General features: G+C 41.1%; 1 protein-coding gene across 3 annotated transcripts in view; it reads right to left on the bottom strand.

The window, feature by feature from the left end:
• Positions 1–23,855, bottom strand: part of col8a2 (collagen, type VIII, alpha 2) — a 56,641-nt gene that overhangs the window by 16,835 nt on the left and 15,951 nt on the right. The window contains exon 1 of one of the 3 annotated variants that reach the window (XM_084919441.1): positions 4,525–6,302. The exons of the other annotated variants lie outside the window; for them this stretch is intronic. The gene's annotated coding sequence lies outside the window, so the exon portion shown is untranslated. Of the gene's footprint in view, positions 1–4,524; positions 6,303–23,855 lie in introns of those variants that run through there. 3 annotated transcript variants of the gene reach the window in all.

The raw sequence follows: 23,855 nt of genomic DNA on the forward strand, positions 1-23,855 counted from the left end.
ACTTCAGATGCACACTGCTTCTGCTTGCATCTGAAACAGATTCACACGTACGCGCACGTGTCAAGTGCACACAAATACACAAATCAGTTGGCAGCGAAACAAAGAGGGAGACCTATTTTTCTGTCCAAAATGGAGGAAAATGGAGCAAGGGAGAGGGAGAAGCGGAGGCAGAAGGGAGATTATAATTTAATAAGGGGCAGGAAATCTTGGTCAAATCCCCCTGAAGGAGTTGAAATGCCTCTAAGCTGGAGGCTACTGCTCTACAGACTGACTGAGCTCCATCTGAATGGGCTTCTCTGCAGGCAGGCGGACAGACAGCCGAAAAGCAGACAATAGACAGGGAGAAAGAAATTCTGCTGTTTGGCGTCACACAGAAATAGAAGAATGAATCTGCAGTTTGTAAATAAACATGCCCGCATGAGCTTCATCATTTCTTATTTATTTAGGGCCTGAATATATGTAAAGTATATGTAAATGCATGTAAACAAGACCAAAGTAGTTGATTGTAACTACTGGAATTTTTCAGTGTTGGTTGGTACTCAAGTTTAACTTTTCCCTTTCTGCTAATCTAAGCCGATACTACATAGCGCCATAAACTAAATAAATAAATAAATAAATGCAGCCCGGGACCCTAAATTAAATGAAACAAGAAAACGACTACATGCATTTGAGTAACTGCAGGCTCCCTGGACGTTCCTGGACTAAACTGAAGACTGAAGCCTAGATTACAATGACATAAACTCCTCTTGATAGTCAACAGAAAAACAGGAAATAACCTTTAAAGTAAACTGTTGCATTTTCCTAAAGGTCTAACACACTGTGAGGAGGTGTTAGATGATGGGAATATGTGATATCTCGGTAAACTCTAAAAGGAATTCTTGTTCACCGTAGCATTGCTGCTGTTGGCATGATAGTGGTGTTAACACTTTTATTTAGAGGTGAGAATCTTGAAGTAACTTATTATAAGTGAAACTATCACGATACAACACAAAGTACATTGTAAATTCTTGTCTATAATATGACAGAATATACGTGTAACCCAAACTGCATTATTGAGTCATTGTGGGTTTAGATCCCTGACTGACAGTTTCTCTTCTGACTTTTTATCTTTCTTTACCTGTTTTCACACTCGGGCTGTTTAAACACCACTTTGCATTATTAAACTCTTCCTCCTGTCTCTCCTGTGAACTTAGTTCTGCCGGAAGTTTCTTCCTGCTAAAAGGGAGTTTTTTGCTTCCTGGTGTCGCAATGGTTTCGTGATTTGGCGATATCAATTTAAACTAGAAAAATTTGCATTTCCTGCGAAAATGCAGTGTGGATGCTTTAAAGCTGAAGCTGTATGCAAAAACTAGCTGAAAAAGCTGAAAAGTTGCAGAAATTGTAAAAACGTTGCAGAAGCAAAGGAACTTTGCTAAAATGGAATAACTTAGCAGAACTGCAATATCTTAGAGGAAACATAATACTTGGCAGAAATACAATAGCATAGCAGAACTTAGCAGAAATATTGTAACTTACCAGAAACATGATAACTTCTCAAAAATACAAGAATTTAGGAGAAATAGTATAAGATAACAGAAAGAATATATTTAGCCAAAAATACTTAAGCATTACAGAAACACTATGATTTAGAAAAATAGTACAACAGAGCAGAAATACTGTGATTTACCAGAGACACTGTGATGAACTATGAATATTGTAATTTTAAATCAATACTATGTTTCAGCACAAATACTCTGGTTTAGCACAAATATTATAACATAGCAGAAATACAATTATATAGCAGAAATGCTATATTTAGAAAGAAAAATATAATATAGTAGAAATAGTATGATTTAGCAGAAATACTACATTATAGCATAATAACAATGATTTAGAACAAATACTATGATTGAGCAGAATAGTAATAACTTAAGTTTCAATACTGGAAAAGTAAGATGACAAGCTGAAAAAAAAAACGGAACATGGTTAAGTTCCCTCAAAACGTCAAGTGTTGACAATTTATCATTAAAATATGAATTTTTAGAGATATATGACATGGATGACGGGTTGGTTTAGAAGCCACGAAGGCCCCAATATGCAAATTTGAATGCCTCAGCCCACATATATGATTGGCTGGCTGGGAACCCGTGCAGGCCCTGATATGTAAATTTGAATGTCTCAGGACTCACAGAGGATTGGCTGCCTGGGGACCTGGCAGTAATATATAGAAATAGTATGATTAAGCATAAATACTACATTTACTAGAAATACTATGTTTTAGCACAAATACTATAAAAAGCAGAAATACTATAATTTAGCAGAAATACTATATTAAGCACAAATCCTATAAAAAGCAGAAATACTATATTAGGCACAAATCCTATAAAAAGCAGAAATAGTATGATTAAGCATAAATACTACATTTAGTAGAAATACTATGTTTTAGCACAAATAGTATAAAAAGCAGAAATACTATAATTTAGCACAAATAGTATAAAAAGCAGAAATACTATAATTTAGCACAAATAGTATAAAAAGCAGAAATACTATAATTTAGCAGAAATACTATATTAGGCACAAATCCTATGAAAAGCAGAAATAGTATGATTTAGCAGAAATACTGTATTTAGTACAAGTACCGAAAAGTACCAGAAATACTATGATTTAGCAGAATAGTAATAACTTACAAAATTACAATATGGAGGCATATTGAAACACAAATGCACAGAGGGACACACAAACACAGGCTCTAATCCAGTCAACCAGTCTAACTATATTCAATTTAAATCCTACAATGACATGCTGCCAAATAAGGGTAGGGTTCTCTCTCTCCCACTAAACACACACACACACACACACACACACACACACACACACACACAGAGGGAGAGAGCTGCTGAATTTGAATCCACCAATCAGAGAGGCTGTGTACTTTTTCCCGCCAAAACAGGTGCACGCAGCACAGAGAGACACAGGATTATTGCAGTCTATTTCTCATAGTGACGACTCCCCTCAAACAAATGGGCATAATTTCCTAACCGTAGGGGCTAGAACGGTCATTCTTACACCGTTTTGTTCAGAAGAGATGGGGGAATCTTCAAGTGTTGACAATTTATCATTAAAATATGAATTATTGAAGATATTTGACTTGTAATGCACCATAACTGAGTAGAGGGAAGCGAAAACTGCCTTGACTTGCCCTCAAACAACGCTTTGTAACTCTAAATCTATTTGGAGTATCGATATCATTCTTTCACCGTAAGAGACAGCAGGCTTTGGTGAACAGTCATGGAAATTTTCAGGTCTCTGTGGAAAACCATCAAAAAGATATGACGAGAGAAAAAAGTGGTTCATTTCCAGAGTTTGAAATCTGAAGAAATCTGAGCGAAGGACGAATTTCCTACCCTCAAACAAGTCCAACTCATCTCAGAACGGTAATAGGTGAGAAAAAAATTCTTGAATTGTGAGCATCAGGAGTGTCCGAAGATATACCGGGACAAGCCTTATGTCTTAACTTCGCTTCGTTAAGGAGATATGACGATTCGAATATGCCTCTCATTACAGAAATCCAGCGGTGATTTTGAACAAACTCTCCATTGACTTTATATGGAGAGTTTTGAGACTTTGTGTTGGTCTGAGGAGATTTGCCAAAATTCTATAAATCCCACAACAATGATAGTGACATTTTCTGAAAGCCAGCAAAAATACCTACGTTTTCATGTATAATTTGTGGAAGTTGAGTGAAAATTGAGCAAGTAGCAAGAAGTTGTTCGGACATGAAGAGAAGACTGCAAAACCTTCAGTGGCACACTGGAAGCCAAGTGCATAGCAACCATAACAACGCATGTATTTTGTGAAAAATCACAATTTTGCAACTGAAAACTTTAAGAGGCATAAAAGCAAAACGGTAAAAGATTTGAAAAAGCTGATTCATACCTGAATAGCCCAATAATTTGAGAACATTTTAAAGTTTGAATGGTTGTTCTACGTGAAAATATGAGGAAGTAGTTAAGTTTCAAAAACAAGCAAATTTTAGCAGAATTGCAGAAGTTTCCCATTCATTTCAATGGGACAAATTAAGCTTAATATTTTAAAAAGTATAATAGTGAAAAATACCAAAAGACATAGCACACATTAGCAGAAATAGCAGAATAGTTTAAAATTTGAACGGTGAAAATCGGCTGAAAATTGTGGAAGTAGTTAAGTGCCAAAAAGTGTACGGAAGTCCCAAGAGGAACTCAATAGTGTGGATGCTTAAAGCATCCACACAATGAACTGAATTGAACTGAATTTTGAGGGTGTCTGGAAGTTTGCCCAACAAATCTACATGTGACAACAATCTGACCTGTTGCTACAAGTCATTTAATCCCCGTATAACCATTGCAGGATCCTGGTAAGCATAGCCAGCAATAAGTCGGACTCATTCCCAGTGGGTGTGGACACGCTGGAGAGATTGCATCTCATCTGAAACACCTTGGTTTTCCCCTCACCCTTCCCCTAAGTTGGAGGAGGTAGCTAGGGAGAGGGAGGTCTGGAGATCCTTACCTAGCCTGCTGCCCCCACGAACAAGCGGCAGATAAGCGGAAGAAAATGGATCGATGGATGAATTTAGATGTTCTCCCCATGCCTGAGTGGGTTTTCTCTTGGTACTCCAGTTTCCTCCCACAGTCCAGAGATCTAAACACATCTAAACACATTAGGTTAACTGGTAAATTGGCTGTAGGTATGAATGTGACTATGAATGGCTCTCTGGCTGTCTGTGTTAGAGACTTGTCCAGCATGTACTTTGCCAGCTGGAATAGGCTCCAGCTCAACCGCGATACTAAATAGATAAGTAGAAATGGATGGATAGATGCTAAAGATGAAAGTTTTGCTGCCTGGAACCAAATTGGTTCTTTTTTTCCTCCATTTTTTTCTCTAAACTTTTAAGGGCAGAGAGGAATCTGTTAAATCCCCCTCTGTGCAGGATCACTTGTTCGTTCAGCCACCCACATGTTTTAAATCGATATTCATTAGACTGTTTGAATCCCAGTTGAGGACCATTAACAATTCACTGGCCCTCGTTTGATTGATCACTCACTTTAAACACTGCTGACTCCAGCTGGTTCTTTCAGGCTTCAGACATAACCAGCTAAAAAGAGCCCACAAAGCACACCAGACACACACATGCATATGAACCAGACCACCAGCATACAGCACAGAGCCCCCTCTGACTGTGGTCCTTGATGAAGCCCACCCCACCCATCAGGATCAATGCAAGTCTTTATTAGCTGCTGGCTATAACTGTTGGCTATGTAAGAAGATCCTGCCAGTTCTGGCCTCACACCTCCCCGAATCTACTGCTGGGTTGTATAAACAAAGCTTTGTGTGCTCAAGCATCTGTGTTTGTGTGGGTGGAGTATGTATGTCGTTGTAAAGATGACATTAAAGTTCAATTGAAAGAAATTTAAAAGGGTGGGATGCAAGAAGGACTTTAGAATCCTGCCATAATTCCCATTTCACTCTAGAATTTAGACTTTCCAGCCAGTCTCTAACTCGAGTGATCAGTGTCAGCGGAGCAAGCATGTGATAAGTGGGATTTTTAGTGTGGCTACATCTGTGCAGTCATAATCAGTCTGCTTCTTGAGTATGAAAGACATAAAATGAGTTATTTGGCGGCTGAAACTCACACACTGGGCCGTGTAAAAATTGTAAGAAAACCAAGTGATATGTCCCGTTTGAGTAATTGTACAGTGGGCCCACACCAGCTCCTATGAAGGCTATAAGAGCCACAGGAGAAGCCCGGGTCAGACTAGACGGTTTTAGGAGCTCTGGGAAGTGTCAGACGATGACAAGTAGAGTGCAGAGCTGGGTTTGTGCCCAGTCCTATTTCACACCACTGCGTATTACTAGATGTCTGATTTAGTTTGTGATTTCACACTGAGATAAAGCCTCGAGGTGCCTACAAACTGTACATTGTGTACTCGACACATACATAAAGCCGTGTTTAGTTTGAACAATGGGGGTCCACATTAAACCGAGTCTGTGTTGGTCGTCCCACAAAAAGCGTCAAATACGTTCTGGCATTCTGGTGAATTTACAGTGAAAGCCACGTTTAATGCACGGGAAAACACATACTATGCAATACATACTTTACTATAGATCAGCTTTTATTATCATCTATTCCAGGGGTTTCAAACATAAGGCCTGGGCGTCAGAATTGGCCCAGCAAAGAGTCCGATCAGTCCCACTGGATGCCTTTGGAAAAAAAAAAGGAAGGCAATACATTTTGGACTTTAAATTGTGTTTTAATATGTTTTGCAGCTTTTCCCCCATGGCCGTTCATGTGACACCAAAGTAATCAAGTAATATATAAACAATTAACTTACAATTAACTTAATTTACAATCTCCTGCAGAAACTTCTGTTTTATTTAGATTTTTTATGATGGGTATAAAGTTAAAAAAAAAAAAATAATAATTTCTGTCAGTTAACTGAAACTTTCTCTTTTTCTTTTTCTATACTTTTACACATTTATTTCTTAGACTTTAAGTCATGCTGACACATTTTTTTTCATTTACCATACTGGCATTTCTTTATCATGTATAAAAGAAATAAGAAGGAGAATGGGAAAAGAAAGGGGAGTTCCACTGGTCCAGCCCACCTAAGACCAAAGTGGGCTATATGTATCCCACAATGTAAAGTAAATGTTACATCCTTGATCTTTTCTCTCCTGTTTTATGTAATTTATTTGGGAAAATAGCCTTTAATATTCGTGTGCCACCTTTTAAAAGTCAGTAATACATTTATTTAAATAAAGAAATAATACAGCATTTTGAGATGTGTGGCTCGGATTCAATCATACTTGAACACTAAAGACGTTTCCCTGAGAACATGTGCACTGCTCTCCAGTTCAGTCAATCCAAAATATCCCGACATGTAAACCTGGCAATGTTGTGGCAACAAACTTCCAAAGGAAAAGAAAAAGCCAACGCCTTTATTTATCTTAAATCATTTTGGATTTAATATAGCTGACATATAGTAGATTTCACACTGAAGATAGCTCAGACGAGCAGCATGCTAATTTCCTCGTGATCAAGTGCAGCTCTGCAGATGCGTTTGTTAAATATCAAGGACCTGAGAACAGACGGAGATACGCCAGTTTGGCAGCGGAACCGCATCTTGCTTCAATAATCATGTGGCGCAGATCCGCAGCCAGGCCAAGACAAAAAACAAAAAAGGTACAAGGCAGCATTTCAGCTCACCCTGGCAAACATTTGGGGGAAAATGAACTTCCTCTGAAAATGGCAGCTTGCTCGCTTGCCTTTACTGCACCAGATTACTCCGATTGCGTTCAACAAAAGTTGCAGTTAAACTCTCCTGGCGTGCTCTCTAACATCTGTCATGTCTTGTGCATTTTCCCGTCTGTTGAGCTGAACTGAGGTGAACAAGGGACAGAATAAAACGTGGAGATGCTGGACGATGGAGTGTGAGATGGAGAGGGGATGAGGTGAAATAAATCAACTCAAGCTTGAAGGAGGACAGGGGAAAACATGTCTCAAGTATACAAGGGTTAACTCAATATTTCCTCCCTAAAAAGAGAAAAAGATGGCGGGGCTCTCTCTTTATCACTCAGCCTCACTCTGGTACTCTGCTTCTCCTTGCTCTGTCAACAACCCTCCACTCTCTTGGCAAATAACTCAATGAGGGTGACTCCCTGTTTAGTTCTCTTTCCTGCAATTGATTACATCGGGGCTTCTTTTTATATTAAAACCAAGCCTTCCTCATTCTTTCTCTCTTATCTCATAGTCTTAATCATCAGGAGGTGATCAGACACATGGAGAGAGGAATGTTCCAGATGAGACAAGATATAATGAGCAGATCAAAGACGGCGTTGTCAGTCAGGGCCAGTTCAGGGGAATGGATAAAAAAATCTGCAAACTTTTATATATCTCTGTTAAAGCATTTTTATAATGTTTGCATGCTATGTGAGGCCTGTATGTGCAAACTTTGATTTAATTTAGGGATCTGTTACTGCTGCAAGCACAAAAAATGTATGGTTACATGGACTATAAAGTGCCTGGTCTGAGCCCAAGAATCAAGCTTGAGCACTGCCCATCAGGAAGAAAGGGGGGGAAAGCATTTGACAACAAACATTCAGATAATTGCGTGGTGTTGAATGAGCTCCATTTCCTTGTTCACCTGCCTCATAGAATTCCTGCAGCGCTGCCAAGACTCAATAAAACAGCACATTCAACCACCGTGAGGCTAGACGCAATAATAACCGTCTCGTTTTGCATTGTGTAGCAAATGGTTGGAAATTAGGAGGAAATAAAGCAACACTCGGCACATGTTTTCTCTGGTTTTGAATAGTAGGATCTGTGCTTGCTGCTTTTAATCAGATTGTATCAGTGCATCGAGCAATAATGGAGCTCCGTTTTGGAAGGTTATGATAAGGCAGGCGAAGGCTACATCAGTCCGCATGCATTAATGGTTCATTAAGGGCTGATTCTAAAGATCAGATATGTGTTTATCTCAGACCTGGCAGCAAGAAGAAGGGGACATTCTTTCGAGTCTGGAGTTAGTTTAGATTGATGGGCCCTCAGTTAGATAATCACCAGACCAAAAGAGGGCTGAAGCAGCTTCTTTGTCTGCACTTGGCAGCTGGAGGGGACGGGAGGATTGGTGGGAGGAATATGAGAATTAGAGAGGAATAAAATTTACACCACAGACATGAGAATGAGACACATCCTTGGATACTAGAGTAGCAGCGGGGGAGGACAGCCCGATGCAGCGAGGCGGCGGAGGCCAGGCTCCTGAAACAGACCCTGTCCAGACCGAATAAATCAAAACAGACAGAGATTGGGGCTGTGGGCTTTACAGGCAGCGCAAGGTGCACGTCTTGAGAAAATACCTTTGAAGTATTTGGATGATGAACATGTTGTTCTGTCAGCAGATCATTGCAGAAAATAGCTCTAAAAATGCTACCTGCATACTGTCATGCCAGCGCAGAACAGCAGTCACATAAAGTTATCGACTAAACTGAAAAATCAGAGACTTTCTTTGGGGAAGAAAGGTTCAAATAATGCATGAATAGGCAGGAATTTTGCTAAGCAGAGGCTGATGTTCGAATCTGACTCTGGTACTGGTCTTCCGCTACAATTTTTCCTAGACTTCCTGTTCAGACTTCATCGTTATGCTAATATAAAGGCTAAAAACCCCAAAAAATCTTTAAAAAATGAATTTTCTAAACTATAAGCTATACAAAAGAGGCAATGATGTGTCAGCATTGTGTTTACAACTTTGATTGCTGACATCAAGTGGATGAAAATAGTTAAAGAAGTTCCAGAAAGGTTCATTACCACACATTCATTCCAACACAAAGAGTCTTCTGTTCAGTATGACACATTCTACGCAATGTGGAACATTAATAAAGCAAGGAGAGTGAAAGGTATACCTTCATGAAGTCATGTTCAGTGCTTCCAGTGGACCAAACCTCTCGATGCAATGTTTTCACTCCAAACAAACCTAAATGACCGACCTGCCAAAATAAGGAACCAGGAGGACAAGAAGAGGATTTGAGGGAAGAAGTGGATGTTGAAAACCCTCTTAAACCCAGTTTGTTTACAAGTTGTCGGTTTGCAAACACACGCAAAGTGAAGTAGGGTCCAAGTGGCCAAGCGTTGTCCTGTGAGTCAGATTAGGGTGATCTTGCCCTGCCTGGGCAGATGCCTCCAATCTCATGTGCGCAAGTGTGTGAGTGAGATCATAGATGAGAAAATGTGTTATTTCCTCTGGGATACACCCGTGTTAATGATCTGTCAAATTTTACACACAGCAGAAGTTATGTTCTGTTAAACACCTGACACTTAAAAAGCCACAGAAAGAGAGCGAGTCAGTTCTTCCGTGATTTATTTGAAGCTTTTCTCAAGACGGTCTTGTTATTCTTTCTCATGTGGAAATAAAAGATAGTAGTGCAGGTCTGCAGGGCTGACAGGTTTAACAGTGTGCCATTTTAACTGTCAGAACACAAGATATCATCTACATGCTGATTAGAGGACTTTAACTGCTTTCTGCCACGCCAAGAAACCACTTCCAGCAACTGACACAGCGGCTTAAACGCGAGGACTGAACAGACAGTGGAGAAAGAAGAGAGGCAGACGGGGGAAAGCTGCTCTAGTTCTTTGGATGACAGAGAGCAGGCCGCTGCGGGAAACCTCAGCTCCTTCGTTCACTGTGGTCTGAGAACATAAAAAGCTTCACTTCCTTTGATCTGCAGACTTGAATACGTTTCTCAGCTTCATGAAAAAATAATACAGCTTTGGAAACCATATTACTCAATTATTCCCCCATTACTGCCCCTTCCCCCTCTCTTTCCACCTCCTTCCCTTTCCTCTTCCATTCCTCCCACATTAGCGATTCTGTCTTTGGTATCAAAGTGAAATAAAGATTAAAGTCTGGGTGAGGGGAAGAGTTATGTGGTATGGGGCAGCCCGGCACTTTGCCACAATTTTAGACGGGGGTTTGATCCACTGAGTTATTCGCCCTCTTTCTGCCCACTGGTGGCTCCGTGCTAGTGACTGAAGATGGCAGGAAAATAAAGAGGGGCTTTTGTTACCTCTAATCCGAGCCTGACACATTAAACATGAATTGACAGCTCAGCATTAGCGTTGTAGTCGAGATGTAGCCGTTTTCTGTTCATACCTTCTGCTCTAACTTCTCTGGAAGACTTTAAAAGTCTACGTCAGAGAGAAGTATGTCATGCTTTAGCATTCTAAAAGGAGGCAAAGTCTAAGTTTCTCTTTGAACCTTCAGACCATTCTCCATCTTGACATTTATCAGCCGCCATCTGCCCACCAGCTAAGCACCTGTCAGTCAAAAGCCACCAGACCATCACTGCATCCTCACTTCCAACTGTGCGTACCCTGTGACCCACCATGACCTGGGAAATGTAACCAATTATGAAGCACTTCAGAAGGTCAAATCTCCTGCCACTTCCAGCAACTTTTACAGATCAGGTTGGGGGGTGTCTAGCTAAACTTTGTAGACACCCCCCTTTAGGCAGAATGGTATTTCTCTTTGCACACACATGTAAGTGACTGATGTAATGTGAATGTGGATAAAATTCCCACGTTCATGTATGTTGTGCTTTCAATGTATTTTTGAAGGCATAGCATCACTCCTTAAAATCGCCTTAAACATTAGTGGTTGACTGTTATATTTCTGTCTTATTTACTGATACACTGAATAAATCTTCAGCTTTTATAGCAGTCCAACAAGTATGACTCATTCCAGCTAAGACAGAAAAAATAATCAGTCTTTGTGGATCCACATACAAGTTTTCAGAAGAAATAAAAGCCCCAGGTAGGCTGAATGAATGCAGTGTGAAATGACGAGTTGCAAGCCACAAGACAAATAGATATGCCTCACACCTCTGGCTGGCATTTTACACTTTTTTAGGCACAGTGTTACTCTAATTAGCTTTGTGTGAATAATATTATCTATTAGTAGCATTTAGCCATAAAGCATTTAGCCTTCCCACAACCCTGTTGTAAATCAATAAAATGTTGATCACAAAAAAAAGCACAGTACTTAAACAAATGTAAATCAGATCATGTGGTGATATCACCAAAGCTGAGCCATTTGTCACGAACAAAAACATCAACCTCATCAACATCAACATCAACAGAAAGTCTAAGGATCAAACATTTCAGGACACGCTGTCTGGGAAACATGAGTGTCTGCATACAGTTGCAAGAAAAAGGCTTGTTTACAGGACCTTGAGCAAACTGTAGACGCCCGTCAACAGTGTTGATTCTGGAGAGCAGTAGCTGTTGTCCTGCCATGCACACCCATTTTTGTTTTACTGCTGATGACGGATTCATGACCCTTAAAATTAGCCAACTTGAGAGAGGAATTTCACTGCTTAGAAGTTACCCTGGATTCCTTTGTGACCAGGAATCCAGGCTAGCCTCTTTGTTGGTTGACCACTCCTGGGGAGGGTAACACTGGTCGTGGATTTTCTTCTTTATATGTACAGTACAGTCTCACAGTGGATTAGTGCAGAACAAACACTTTAGAGATTGTTTTGTAACCTTTTCCAGTCTGATGAGCGTCAACAACCCTTTTCCCGAAGTCAGTCAGAATTTTGCTTGTGGCATGATGAAATTCCTTAGTGTGTTGTAAACAAGACACTGATAAACCGCCAGTGCTTTAAATAACACAGGCTGCACACTCACATCTGTCATCTCATTGATGACAGATGTGGATTCTAATTTTGGATTCTAATTTTACCTTTAAATTACATGTTAATACTTAAGGTTCAAATACTTTTATCTCTGACAGAAATAAAGTCTTGGTAAAAAGAAAGTTCACCCCTACTGGGTTCTGAGGCTTTCAAGGCATAACAAGAAACTATCTGTTCCTTGACAGGTCTTAAACTAAGGTAAATGCAACTTCGATGAACAACAACAAAACATGCCACACTGTGTCATTATTTATTTAATGAAAACTAAGCAGAAGATGTAGAAGAAGAAAGAATCCATACATTCCAAGATTCAATAGCTTGAAGAATCAAGTTTAGCTGTAAGTTGAGGTCTGAACTTTACTGGGCCATTGCAACACCTTGATTCTTTTATTTTTCTGCCACCCTACTGTGCTTGGGATTTTTGTCCTGTTTCACAAGCCACTTTCAGCCAAGCTTTAGCTGTCAGACAAACGCCCTCACATTTGACTAGAATACTTTGGTATACAGAGGATTTCATGATGGTCTCAATGGCTTCAAAACAAGCCAAAATCATCACACCTCCACCACCGTGCTTCACAGCTGGCATAAGGTGTTTGTGCTGATATTCTGTCTTGTGGTGCTGTGAGTCATGCATTATGCATTATGGCCAAACATGTCCACAAAGAACATTGTTCTTGTGTTTTGTTCAGAAGTAGCTTTGCAAACCTAAGCTGTGCTGCCATGTTCTTTTAGAGAGAAGCACTTTCTCTTGGCAATCTTTCCAAACAAACCACACTTTTTCAGTCTTTCAGTGTTTTCCACTTGTGAATCATCTTTCTCACAGTAAAATGACTTCAAATTTGACTTTAAATAGATGACAATGTATCTTTGTTTTGGTTGTTTGTTTTGGTTCTCTATCTAGTTTCAGGACTAGTGTAAAAATCTGATGATGTTTATATGTATGCAAAAATATACGGGAAAATCTCAACGGCTCCATTTCTTTTATTGTGCAACTGTAGATGAGGGCATCTTTCAAGCATAAATGAAAACTTTGACCAAATGTCAGTGCAACCCATCCAACTGTTGCTGAAATATTTGACTTTAATGGCTTACGTGCAAACTTAGCACTGCAAAAGACCTTCACAGCCTTAACATTACAATTCACTCCATACTTGCAAAGGCAAAGGGGACATCATCATTTGTGTTAACTGTTACCATCACTGACTTCAAAGAAAGAAGTGGGGAGCAACTGAGAGAGTGTTTTCATCAGTGGAAAGCCTCAACCAATCCCCTAATGCTACCAGGCCCATTTCCATACCACATTCTGGCTGCTTATCCTCTCTGACCTTATAAAACCTTTAAGCATATCACAGTTGTTGGGTAAAAGCAAAAAGTAGAAAAAAAAGTTGCTTTTAGCGAGAAAGCCAAGCATTTTTTTAAGCAATTCAATTTGCCACAAAAAACAGGTTTCATAAGCAATGAAGACATGTGTTTCTCAATCCACAAAGAGATTTATACTTTTCATTTAGTTTAAAATATGCAGATGGCCACGGCTCTCAATAGCAAGTGATGCAGTTTCCGCAAACATACATCCTGCAAGAATGACCGTATGCTTTTTCTTTTTCCTTCTGATAGATTTGCCAGCACACGGTTCAGAGTGTGTCTATGAGTAACAGGGACAGAAGTGAAGATGGGCTTCTAGAGACTCTGGAGAAGATATTATCTTGTTCCTCAAACCTGACGTTTAATGGAAATCCTACGCCTTAGCCAAAGTACATGCCTGTCTTTAGGTATGAGCCTCCAAACAGATCCCCCACCCCCCATCCCTCACTTATTCCACCAAATATTTTCACAGGACATCTGACTTCAGTAGCTCACTATTGGTTCCACAGGTGTGGAGATGCAAACTCCGTTAAACACTTAGGGACATTCTACCACTGAGCTTGCCATGGGCTTGGTACATATTATACTTTCTATCAATCATACTCATCCTGCCACATCACACAATTCTTAATTTTATTGCCATCGGAATAGCTGTTTATTTTGAGATTCTCCAGAATGTAATAATTCAGCAGACTTCCGAATTATCATAATATCAATTTAAGAGTTGAATCCATGGATTTCTGTGCTTGAACATGTGTCTGTGCGCATCTGAGAGAGAGTATGTTTATTGCTCCAGTAGCTAGAAATATGCAACCAGTCCCCTTGACTGTGAGCTGTTGTTGTTTTAAGCCTCTTGGAGGTCTCTGTATCACTCCTACTCAAACTGGCACAGGATCCAAACTGCAACCAGATGGAGAACGTCTGCTATTGTTTTTCGGTTGAGCAATACTGTACTAGTAGGCAACAAAGAGGCAAAGGAGGTGGATATGCACATCATCAACCAAATCTGAAAATCTTCCCTCTGTCTGCCCATTTACTGTAACCCCCCCCCCCCTTTTTTTTTTCCCCCTTTCATCCCAAATCTCACTCTCCATCATGACGAGAGCTTTTTGGGAGCAAAGTAGTGAAAAAAAATGAGATCAAACAGAGATATGATAGCCCATCCAGAGGTAGAGAAATGGCTGCTTGCGCCTCGCAATCGACCCCAAAGTGACTCAAAGTCTCGTATGTGTAAATTGCCCACAAATCCCCTTTCTTCCTTTCAATCACTCATCTGTTGCTGAGAAAGCATAACCCCAGGCCCCATCTGACGCGTCTCTTTAGCGCAACTGTGTATGGTTTGGAAACCAGCATGTTTACTTAGGTTTGGAGTGTTAGGAGTGAAAACCCCAACACTTTGTGTGTGTGCATGTGTGTGTGTGTGTGTGTGTGTGTGTTTATTTCTATCAATAACAACATGAGATAGGGACAAGAGACACTGACTATGTTCAAGTTTATGAAAACATCAGGTGGGCTGAAGGTGACAGGTGATGTATCTCCAGGGTGCGGTTTGTCTTGGTCGATAGAACAAGCTCTGTACAGTATCTTGGTAATTGTTTTTGAACAGTCTGTAAAAATGTTATGAGGAATGAGCTTTAGAAAATGTTTTATGTTGGTGTGCATGGATGCAGTGTTATGTGTATGTGTATATGTATAGAGATACACATGCCACACGCCATTATTTCCATTATAACGTCGATGTGACGTTGTAATGGAAGTAATGGGAGAGAAGACCAGAATTAGGAAGTGGGCAAGGCTGGAATGTGTCAGTTTAGCAAAATTACACACAAACCTATTTCCTCAATTACATATAGTGGTTTGTACATAGCTAGATGGCTTTGGTTTTATGTGTATTAGATTTTAATTATTTTGTCTTGGAATATTTCAGCAATAGAAACCAGAATTTGGTAAACAGTGGACCATGATGATTCCTATGATGTATGCCTGTACTCTCAGATAGCAGTGTCACTCAGATTCTATTAGTGCAAACCAACTGCCAATCACAGGTGTTACCTAATATTGGTTGGCTAGTCTTGGCTGAAAATCAGTGTTTACTTAGTATACGGATAGTCTGAATGATGTATCAGTCTATCCGAGGAGCTGATTTATAGCTATTTGTCAATATATTGGTATAATGGTTGATAAATTAAAATGTAAAGAGTGTAAAGGAGAGATAGAAGTACCCTTCAACCTTGTTATGACCATGATAATGCATAGTTTGTCCACCAGAGGGCACTCTGAACATGACAACCAGAGTAATCCAAGGTTTGTTGTGATAAATAAAAAAACAAATAAAAAGAAATACATTTAAAAAATGTAACTTTTTCAATGGAAACAAAATATAATCTTAATAAGGAGTCAAAAATACAAATAACAGCTGGTAAAGAAATCTATTTATATTTCATGTCAAGAAAAAAACATCAGAATTTTAAGTCACTAAATATTCATAATGGTATCGGTCTTAAAAATCTTATACTGATCAAGTTCTAACTATGGAGTCAGCTAGCTGGAATTATCAATCAAGCATTTATTGCTTCGAATTATCAATCAAGCATGTATTGCTTCCCACTTTGAGCTCTAAAATTTCATTTCGTAATTCTGCATCTGTTTGATTAGGTGGCTTAAGTGTCTGTTATTAATTAAGCAAATTGGCAGCAGTGGGCAGGCAAAGCACAACCATGTTAGCATAAGGCTAGGCATGCTAGGAGTTTTCCTGCATTGATAATTGGTTCTTTATATAGTATACTATACAGTGTTGAAGTGATTGCATTACAATTACAAAGTCACTCATCAGAGTACTCAGTACTTTTTGTAATGTCCTGTAAATTTGAGGTGGATTTGTTTCTGATTTTTATCTTCTGCTGTCAAGAAGCTAAGGCGCTGTCGAGGAGGAGGAGTGTCTGTGCACATGTCTTGCTCAGCTACCAAAATGGCAGCAAGGAAAGCCTTTACTTTATGTTATTTTTAATTCATGGTAGAAAAGTACAAAAACATAGTCAAAGTGACATGCTAATGCTAATTTTAAGAAGCACGTGCTAACAAAACATGCACTGTAACACCTGGTGGCCCACGCACGATCTGATATCGTCGTGTTGGTGTTGTTCCCACATCATCATGAAAATGTTGTTCCAGGTTCAACATTGCAAGTGACCAATCAGAATGTTGTGACGTCATACTTTTGCGACTTCGGGAAAAACCGCCGTAAAACAAAAAACTGTACTTAAGCTGCGAGAAACCGCCTCTGTCCGCCGATCAACGGACCCTGACCCTAACCCTGACCCTAACCCTAACCCTTTAATAAACGGTAAGCAGAATTGATATTGTCCTCTGGGAAGCAGGGAAAGCCGTGATGAGAGGTAAAATAATCTCTTTCTCATCACATAAGAAGAAAGAAGACAACAAAAAAATTCAGGAACTAGAGAAAAACATCAAATCCTTAGAAAAAGCCTATGTATCACACCAAGATCAAGAAATATTAAACAAAATACGCAAGACAAAACTAGAATTAAATGAAATTATTAATAAAAAGACTAAATTCTTAGTACAAAGACTTCGCCTGCAAAATTATGAACACGGTAACAAATCCGGACAATTTCTTGCTAACCAGTTAAAAATCAATAAAGAAAAAACAACTATATGTGCTGTTAAAGATTTATCTGGGAATACAATATATGATCCTAAAAAAATAAATAAAATTTTTAGGGATTTCTATGAAACTTTATATACACCACAAATAAACCCATCTAAAAACGAAATTGATCAATTTCTCGACAACATAACTCTTCCAAAATTATTAGACACCCAAGCAATGGCACTGGATTCGCCACTGACGCCAGGTGAACTCCAGGAAGCTCTGATAAGTATGCCCAATAATAAGGCTCCAGGTCCAGACGGTTTTCCAACAGATTTTTACAAAGAATTCTGGACAATTCTGGCACCAGTTTTTCACAGGATGTGGCAGGAAATCAAAGAAAATGGTAGACTACCACCAAATATGAACTCTGCAAATATCAGTCTCTTACAAAAACCAGGCAAAGACCCTGTATATCCCTCAAGCTATCGTCCAATATCCCTTATTAATGTAGACCTTAAAATAATCTGCAAAGCTCTCTCAAAGAGATTAGAGAAAATAACCCCCCTTTTAATTCATCCTGACCAAACTGGTTTTATAAAAGGTAGGCACTCATCAACAAATACACGTAGATTACTTAATTTAATAGACTACTCATGCAGTAAAAACACTGAAACCATAATATTTTCGTTAGATGCAGAAAAAGCATTTGACAGAGTTAACTGGAAATTTCTGTTTGCAACTTTACATAAATTTGGTTTTGGGCCCTCTTTCATAAACTGGTTAAAAATATTATATAACTCCCCAACAGCTTGTGTCAGAACAAATGACCAAACATCCTCCCACTTCTCTCTTCTGAGGGGCACCAGACAGGGATGCCCACTCTCCCCTTCACTGTTTGCAATTTTTATTGAGCCATTAGCAGCAGCAATTAGACAGGCTACAACAATTAAGGGCATAAAATGTAAGAATATAGAACATAAAATCAGCCTTTATGCAGATGATGTGTTACTTTTTCTCCAAAACTCACAGACCAATATCTCTGGGGTAATTGCATTGATAAATTCCTTCTCAAGTGTCTCAGATTATTCAATTAACTGGTCGAAATCAACAGTTCTTCCGATTAATTGCTCCTTCCATAATTCTTCTCCTTCCCCACTGCAATGTGGAAATATAAAATATTTAGGTATTAATGTCTCTCCTAAACTTTCAGAATTAACTAAATTAAACCACATCCCACTTTTAAAGACAGTAGAAGGCGACCTGGCTAGATGGAAATCTTTACCCATATCACTCATGGGAAGGGTCGCCGCTATAAAAATGATGATCTTGCCAAAAATAAACTATTTATTTTCAATGATCCCAAATAAGCCATCACAAGATTGGTTCAGATCTCTAGACTCGTACATTTCTAAATTCCTTTGGAAAGATAAACCCCCACGTATCAGCTTAAAAACACTACAAAGGACCAAGGATAAAGGAGGATTAGATCTGCCTAACTTTAATCACTATTTTTTAGCCAACAGGCTTCAGTTCATCTCTAGATGGTTTAAACACACCCTCTTAGATGAACCTTGGATAGATGTAGAACAGGCACTATGTAATAACCTAGAAATTTCAGACCTACCATTTATCAGCTCAAACATCAAACGACATGAATGCTTTAAAAGCATCAATATTAGCTCTTCTCTGACAGCATGGTGGGAGTTTCTAAAAATGACAGAGTCTTCATTAATCCCATGCAAACGTACACCTATCTGGAACAACCCGGACATATTACAAAACAATAATATGATAAACTTTTCAGATTGGAGTTGCAAAGGAATTAAATACTTGGAACATATATTGGAAGGAACAGACTTTATTTCGTTTGACAGACTAGTTATACAATATGGGATCAACAAGAAACGATTTTTGGAATATCAACAAATTAAATCCATAGTAAAAAAAGAAATTTAATCCCAGTGAAGCTGAACTACAAACACCACCAAGTGTGGTACAATTTTTTAGTCTAAAACCCCCCAAATTATTGTCTAAAATATACAGAACACTTTCTAAAATAGATGAATCAATATCCCTTCCTATTGCAAAACGGGAAGCAGATTTATCAATCAACTTAGACCGAAACCTTTGGTCTCAGATATGCTTAAAAGCCTTTCAATGGATCAGAAATCCCAGTTTGCAATTAATACAATACAAAATATTACACAGAGTGCACTATACTGGTCATAGGATGTTCAAGATGGGCTATACGCCTTCCAACAACTGCTCACACTGCACAGCAAATACACTGGACAATTACATCCATGCTCTTTGGTTCTGTCCACCAGTTCAGAAATTTTGGCGTGAGATATGTGAAGACTTATCAAAGTGTCTGAAATGTAACATTCCAGCCTCCCCTTTAGTATGCTTGCTGGGCAACTTGGATGAGGTCACTGCAGAAATAAACACAGCCCACGTTGTTTTTACGGCCCTATGCATTGCCAAGAAAATGGTCCTCATTAACTGGAAAAATAAAAATAATCTTAATTCTAACCAATATAAAAACCATCTAATAGATCACATTAGTCTTGATACAACCTCTGCCATCACATTTGATCAATCCCTTTGGGCTCCTTTGATCAGCTTCATCACCTAGTGGGGGTGGGGAGTCATGGTTTGGTCCTGCCTTCGCTATTGTGGTTGATATGGGGGTAGGGACGGCCTTAGGGCGTCTGGGGAGTCCATAGGGACGTTTCCCTGGAGGGCCTAACCTGGGGGATGTGGCCATGACCTGGTTAGAAGCTCTGGGGCTCTTGGATGGTGTTTTCCTTGTGGCTGCGTACAGCGGAGATGGGGGAGGGTCTGTGCTGGCGGACGTTGGTTACTGGCCTGGTAGCCTGGCTGCCCCTGGGAGGGTCCGGGACGGGCGTGGAGGCTTGGGGGTCTGGGGGTGCTCCGCCCCCCGGTCTGGGGTGCTGGCCGGGCCTTGGGGGCTTGGGTCCTGGCTGTTGTGTCGCCGGAGCAGTGGGCGGGTGGGTGCAGGGGGGCTCAGCCCCAGTGCAGGGGACCTCTGGTGCATCGGCCCAACTAGGGGGCTCTCTAACTGGTGGGGAGGTTGTTATATCTTTGCAGGTGGTCTCCTCACTTCAGGAGCTCACTCTGCAGGTGGGGGGAGAGATATAGGAGAGGGGGAGAATGAACTCAACCTGGGTGTCTATTGTCTTGTGTAGTTTGGGAGATGATTGGATGATGGGGTGGGTGCAGTTTTCTCTGGGGTGGAGTCGGGCGGGCTGCCCCGGACTCTGTGGGGCTGGGCGGTGCTGCTGCTGCGGGCCCCGGTCCAGATGGGCCTGGGCCCCCTTGCCCTGGTGGGTTCCAGAGCGTGGGGGTGCCTACTGGGGTCAGCGGGGGAGCTGGCCCCAGGGAGGGGCCGCTTGCCCCTCCCTTTCTTCCCTCCCCATCCTCAGCTGCCTCCCTATTCCCGCTCTACCACATCCACCCACACACGCAGGGCTTGGGGTGCAGGTATGTCACCAGGGTGCAGGGGAGGCACTCCCCCTCTGTTCCCTTCTGGCCGCCTGTGCCTCAATTTTATTCTGCAACCTAGACATCCACATTACTCACACTCTCACATAACACATACATATAGGGCCTTGGGGGTGGGCACGTTTTACAGCATCCAGAGGATGGTTGTTGTACTCCAACCCACCTCTGGCGCTAGTGCCCTACCCTCAATTTTAAATGCATTTAGACACTAAGGGTTTTCGGGAGGAGCCGTGCTGCTCTCTGAGAGGAAGCTAGTACCATGCTCTCCTGAGTTTTAAATGCACTTTAGAACAGCACACAGCAACGCTACATATGAGCGGGCGTAGGGAGGTTTGAGGTCTTCACTCACCCCGGTTCTGTTAGCCGTCAGGGCTGGGGGGCTGGGAGGAGGTGCTGGCCGTCAGACTGGGGTCTGGGATGCGGGGCCTCCCTGCTACTGCAGATAAGGAGGTGGTCCGCTTGCCTCCACCCCAGAGAGAAGGGTTACATCTCCTGGGTCTAGGTGCGGCTTGCCCCTCTGGGGGCGGGGATACCTGGACCTGGGATATAGAGTATGTTTGGGGAGTGCGACTGTCTGTGCAGTGTCTATTTGTGTCTGTCTACACGTTGGGTGAGTGCCGAGTATTTGGTTGTGCATATGGGGTGGGAATGCACGTCTGTGTCCGCGTGTGCCTGTTTGTCTGTGTCTATATGTCAGGTTGGGTCTTAGACTCAACCTCTCTGGGTACATCTCAGGCCCTCTAAAGTACGGAGGCCTATCTCCCCTCACCACACTCCCTGCCGGTGGCTGATGCCCTCAGACGTTGGTGTGTTGGTGGTCCTTGTCGTCTGGGGCTGGGCGCTCATGCATGTACCGGCTCACTCCTGGTGGCCGATTGGCGGGGCCGGGCGCCTGTGGCCCGGCTGGGCTCCTTCCGGGGGGTGGGATGCCCTCAGGCCTCTGGCCTCTGGGCCTGAAGCTCGGTCCTCTCTGGCACAGCTGGCTCCCGGCAGAGCCCGCGGGCACGCCACTGCAACCCCCTCTGGCCTCTGCTCCGTAGCTGCGGGGTGACCTCTCGTTTGGGGCTCTACTCAGCTCTTCCCAGGAGGGTGGCACGGTTCCCCCCCCCCCTTTGGTGGTCCTCCTCGGGTCCTTGTACTCTGGGGCCTCTGGATATCTGGGGCCTGGATCTCCTCCATACCTGCTTCATACCCTGGTGGACGGGGCTATGGCTCCCCACACTCCATACAGGTGATCCAGGTGTTTTGTTTGTTTGTTTGTTTGTTTTTTCCTTTCTTCCCCCCCTTCTCACCGTCTCTTCTCCCCTTTGGTTTTCTTTCTCTCCCTCTCTTTCTTTCATTCTTTCTCCCTGTCCTATCCCCCAGTCACGTCTGTCCCGTTTGTAGCAACCGAAAATAAAATAAATTCATAATTATAATAAAGGTCAATCAAATGGACCAATATGGCAAGGCCATGATGATCCACTTGGTAAAATAAATCCGCTTGGCATCTTTCTTGGCCTTAAGACAACAATTCTGATGGCTAAAGATCCAAACGGGACACAAAAAAAAAGAAAAAAAAAAAAGAAAAAAAAAAAAAGAATTGATATTGTCCTTGCAACATTGGAATTTCATAAATGCACGAATGGCTTGGCGCGCAAAAGAATAACGTCACAAGAATGTGATTGGTCACTTGCAATGTTGAACCTGGAACAACATTTTCATGATGATGTGGGAACAACACCAACACGACGATATCAGATCATCCGTGGCCCACAGAGGAGCGTGACAATGGAGCTACAGGTGCAATAAGAATATCAGCTAGCTATTAATTTTGACAAAGCGGTCACTGAAGGAAACTAATGACCTTGTTGTTTGTTGGAGGACATGGTAGCAATATTGCCAATAAAATGAGCCTGAGTCCGTATGTTTAGAGGTAACTACACAACAGGAAACATACATTCTGTACAATATAATCAACGTATCAATGGTAACTCAAAGTTACTTCAAACAATGAGCATTCATTGGTTGAAATAACTTCAACCAATGAATGTACCCTGGGGAATGCCAGGGTACATGGCATTCCCCATGTACCCTGGCCTCCTCCAGTCCAAAGACATGTTGTTGGGTTCAGTGGTGATTGGTGGAATATGAGCATGAATAGTTGTCTGTCCTTCTATGTTAGCCATGCAATTGATTGTACAAAGTGTACCTCTTGCCCCATTACAGCTAGGATAGGCTCCAGCACCTGCCAAAAGCCCTGAATTGGATAATCATAAGAAAATGAAGGATGCTTTCCAGGTGTGGCGGTAATCTTCTTAAGTATTGGGGTATTATAAAAAGTAACATAACTAACTGTGTAAGTTAAAATTATTACTTCAAAGCACTAAAAACTGTCTGTAGTTTAGTAGGGTTAGAGTCCAAATTGCACATCCTTTGTAATGAAGTTGTTTATCTGCTTTTTTAAACACTATTTATGAAATTTCATTTACTTTGATTCAGAAAACCCAGACAAGCATTATGGACAAGTAAAAAAAAAAATCTGCCTAGTTATCCAACGCAAAGGGTAACTGAGAAAATATGTTTCGTAATTTGGGTTAAACGAGCTTTTACAGATTTCACAGAGATATACATGCCTCAGAATGTGACTGGAGTAGAGTGAAAAAGTAGAGCAAAAAAAAAAAGCTCAAGACACCCAAGAGCTAAAGGCATGAAGTTGCAGAGCATTGCTTATCCAACATCTCCATTTCCCTGGACCATATTTGCACTCACGCGGCTTTCCTAACGCTGGCCAGACTTGTATGGTATGAGAGAGCTGTGTTTAGACGGCTTTTCACAGCTCCTCAGTTGAGAACAGTGCAAATAGACGTAATGCCAAAATAACAGTCGTCGGAATGCAATGATGCATATGTGGTTGTTGGCCTTGGATGGAGATTTAAGGTCATGAAGCAGACAGATAAACTCCCCCTACTTTCCTGTTACATGCTGATCTGGTCTCACATTTGAGGCGGTTGTTGTCAGAGAGTCCTCTTGGGTCTCAGTGAGAGAGATGGGGATGACTCAGTCATAAAAAAAAAAAACAGTAGCACATGGGTCACACATTAGGGGATATAAGAAAGGTAGCAAACGGAAGCAAAACGCAACAGGGTCAAATGTTTCCCAGCAACAAGTT

Source organism: Perissodus microlepis, chromosome 22 (genome assembly GCF_051167445.1).
Source record: "Perissodus microlepis isolate ML-2025 ecotype Zambia chromosome 22, ASM5116744v1, whole genome shotgun sequence".
In the NCBI taxonomy this organism is placed as follows: domain Eukaryota; kingdom Metazoa; phylum Chordata; class Actinopteri; order Cichliformes; family Cichlidae; genus Perissodus; species Perissodus microlepis.